Raw genomic sequence first — 4,039 nt, 5'->3', positions numbered from 1 at the left:
GACCCGTCGCCGTTCCTACTGGCGTACGAGGAGGCCGTCCTTGAGGCCGGGGGCAACGACAAGGTCATGGCCAACTGGTTTCCCATGGCCCTCGCCGGCGAGCCACGCGCCTGGCTGCTCAACCTCCCTGGATCCACGATGGCGTCCTGGGGGGAACTCTCTGACCTCTTCACTGCTTGCTACGCGGTGCCGGCGCACCACGCAATCGCAGCCCTGCTGGGCGGCTCTCAAGCACCGCCTTCACATCGCCACGTCAAGCCGTTCCTACATCAGATTGGGGCCGCTTCCAAGCGCCCGGGGGCTCCGCCAGGTTGGGCTGCAGCAGAGGCCGACCTCACCTTCAGCTCAGAAGACCATCCCGACTCCACCGTCGGCTCGGGCATGCTCCCAATGCTCTGCACGCCCACCATCTGCAACGTGGCTGTTACCAAGACCCTCATCGACGGCGGTGCCGGCCTCAACTTTCTCTCTGTGGAGGCCTTCAGCCTTCTTCACGTGCCGCTTGAGCGGCTCAGTCTCAGCAAGCCCTTCTCTGGAGTTGGTGGCGACGCTGCCCACTCTCTGGGACAGATCCGTCTCCCTGTCACCTTCGGCACGCGCGACAACTACCGCACCGAGCTGGTCGACTTCGACATCGCCCGCTTCGGCCTCCTGTACAACGCCATCCTCGGGTACCCAGCTCTCGCCCATTTCATGGTGGCGACTCACCTGGCCTAAAACCTCATGAAGATGCCTGGGAGCAAGGGCATCCTCAGCATCAAGGGGGACACCAAGGAGGCCGTAACAGCACTCAAGCTTGCCTTCAAGACCGCAGGGCGGCGCAGCCTGCCGACGCCGGTACCCCCGAAGCCAAGGAGGCCGCGCCTACCAAGAAGAAGCAGCTGTTCACCCAAGACAAGGCGGAAACCAAGAAGGTGCCAGTCAATGAGACAAACCCTCAGGAGCCACCTTTACCATAGGTGGTGGCCTCGATTCAGTCCAAGAAGAGGCGCTGGTGAGGTTCTTGCGCGCAAACAAGGGCATATTCGCATGGGATCCCAATCAGCTGGTGGGGGTTCCAAGAGAGGTGATTCAGCATCACTTAAGGGTGTGCCCCAACATGCGCCCTGTCAAGCAACGAGCGAGGCAGAAATCCACGGAGAAGCAAGCCTTCATCGTCCAGGAGACCCGCAAGCTGGAGGCAGCGGGTGCCATTCACGAGGTTCGGTACCCCACATGGCTGGCAAACCCCGTCGTAGTGCCGAAGAAAGGTGGGAAGGAATGGATGTGCGTCGATTTCACCAACCTTAATAAGGCCTGCCCCCAAGATCCGTTCCCGCTCCCCCGCATCGATCAGATCGTCAACTCCACTGCCGAGTGCGACCTGCTGAGCTTCCTGGACGCATTCTCAGGGTATCACCAGATCAAGATGGTAGTGGAAGATGTAGAGAAGACAGCCTTCCTGACCCCGTGTGGGGTGTACTGCTACACCTACATGCCCTTCGGGCTGTGCAACGTGGGCGCGACCTTTCAGCAGCTGATGCACATCGCCTTGGGGCGGCAGCTCGGGAGAAACACAGAGGCCTATGTCGACGACATAGTGGTGAAGTCTCGGGAGGCGAGAACCTTGATTCAAGACTTGGAAGAGACCTTCGAGAGCCTGCGCCAGGTGAACTTGCGGCTTAACCCGGAGAAGTGTGTGTTCGGTGTCCCTTCCGGCAAGCTACTGGGATTCCTCGTATCCCACAGAGGGATCGAGGCGAACCCGAAGAAGATCAAGGCCATCGAGGACATGAGCCCGCCGCAGACCCTCAGAGAGATGCAGAAGCTGGCGGGACGAGTGACCGCGTTGGGGCGTTTCATCTCCAAGCTGGGAGAGCGCGCCTTACCCTTCTTCAAGTTGATGAAGAAGAAGGGCCCGTTTGAGTGGACACCGGAGGCCGACCGAGCCTTCCAAGACCTCAAGAAGTACCTGACCAGCCCTCCGGTGATGGTGGCACCACGACCTCTCAAGCCCTTAGTGCTCTACCTTGCCGCCACCCCGTACTCCGCCAGCGCAGCGCTGGTGGCGGTTTGGGAGGAGCACCAAGCCAAGGGCGCGCCGCGCCAAGCTATAGCTAAAGTAATGCAGGGTCAGGAAGGCACCGCAAAATCCTCAGCACTAGAAGACCAAGCTCGGCAAGACAACGTCGCCGAAATTCCTGAAAGCAGTCGGGCCTCAGGAGCCCCTCAACCTCAGGAGATGCCCCAATCTCCGCAAGACCCGAGCCTCGCCAACGCATCAGCCCTTGTCGAGCACCCGATGTATTTTGTCAGCACGGTGTTGCGGGACGCAAGGGCACGATACCCCATGCCTCAGAAGCTCCTGCTCGCGCTCTTGGTGGCCTCACGCAAGCTGCGGCAATACTTCCAGGGCCACCCCGTCAAGGTCATCTTGGCCTACCCATTGGAGAGGGTGCTCAGGAGCCCCAACTCAGCTGGAAGGGTCGCCGAGTGGAACATCGAGCTGCAAGCATTCTAGTTAGAGTTCAGCACTACAAGGGTCGTCAAGGGGGCCGCGCTCGCTGATTTTGTGGCAGAATGGACGGATGCCCCGACACTTGAAAAAGGCGAAGACCGATCCACCTCGCCAGGAAGCGAGGCACCGGACGGTTGGGTCATGTACTTCGATGGCGCCTTCGTGCACCAAGGCGCAGGGGCTGGAGCAGTACTAATCTCACCCACTCATGATAAGCTCTATTACGCCGTGCAACTCTGCTTTCAGCATGGCGAAAAGGTCTCCAACAACATCGCAGAATACGAAGGCCTCATAGCTGGCCTAAAGACCGTGGCAGCTCTGGGGGTGAAGCGCCTTACCGTTAGAGGCGACTCGCGGCTCCTCGTCAACTTCTCCAACAAAGTATATGAGCCAAATGACGAGCATATGGAGGCATACCTCGCGGAGGTGCGCAAGATGGAGAAGCAGTTCTCGGGCTTGGAGCTGCAGCACGTGCCCTAGGGCACCAATAAGGAAGCCGACGACATTGCCAGGAGAGCATCCAAGCGACAGCCACAAGAGCCTGGTGTCTTTGAGGAACGACTCTTCAAGCCATCGGCGACACCACCACTTTCAAGCACCGCTCAGCCTCGGGAGGAGCTTCCACAGCCTCCTGCCTCAGGAGCCCCGGCCTGTGGCCCGACCTCAGGAGCTCGCTTGCTCTTGGCGCTTGAACCTCAGGAGGGATGCTAGACCACGGAATTCAAGGAGTATCTGATGCAAGGGGCGCTACGAGAGAAGGAGGAGGATGCAGAGCATGTGGTTCGGCAAGCCACGGCGTACTGCATCTGGGATGGCGAGCTGTACAGGAAGCGGCCAAATGATGTTTCCTTGCGCTGCATTTCCAGGGACCAGCGGAAGGAGCTGCTAACTGACATACACGGTGGTGACTGCGGGCACCACTCGTCGTCACGGACCCTCATCGACAAAGTATTCCGCAGTGGGTTCTACTGGCCCACTGCGCTCAACGACGTAGCTAAGCTGGTGAAGTCCTCCGAAGCCTGCCAGTTCCACGCCAAGGAAATTCATCAGCCGGCTCAGGGCCTCAAAACCATTCCGCTCACATGGCCGTTCGCGGTCAGGGGGCTGGACATCCAGGGCCCGTTCCCTCGAGCGCCTAGGGGCTACCGTTACCTCTACGTCGCCATCGACAACTTCACAAAGTGGGCGGAAGTGGAAGCCGTCCGGACCATCCCAGCCGGCTCTGCTGTCAAGTTCATCAAGGGCCTCGTGAGCTGCTTCGGAGTCCCCAACCACATCATCACAGATAACGGCTCACAGTTTACTAGTAACCTCTTCAAAACCTACTGTGCTAACCTTGGAACGCAGATCTGCTACGCTTCGGTGGTGCACCCCAGGAGCAATGGTCAGGCCGAACGCACCAACGCGGAGGTCCTGAGGGGCCTCAAGACCAGGACCTTCAAGAAGAAGCTCGAGGCCTGTGGCAGGGGCTGGTACGACGAGCTCCAGTCTGTGTTGTGGTCCATCCACACCACCGCCACCAAGCCAACGGGCGAGACCCCA

The sequence above is a fragment of the Aegilops tauschii genome, chromosome 7 (genome assembly GCF_002575655.3).
Source record: "Aegilops tauschii subsp. strangulata cultivar AL8/78 chromosome 7, Aet v6.0, whole genome shotgun sequence".
In the NCBI taxonomy this organism is placed as follows: Eukaryota; Viridiplantae; Streptophyta; class Magnoliopsida; order Poales; family Poaceae; genus Aegilops; species Aegilops tauschii.
Note: the sequence above shows the minus strand (reverse complement) of the source record.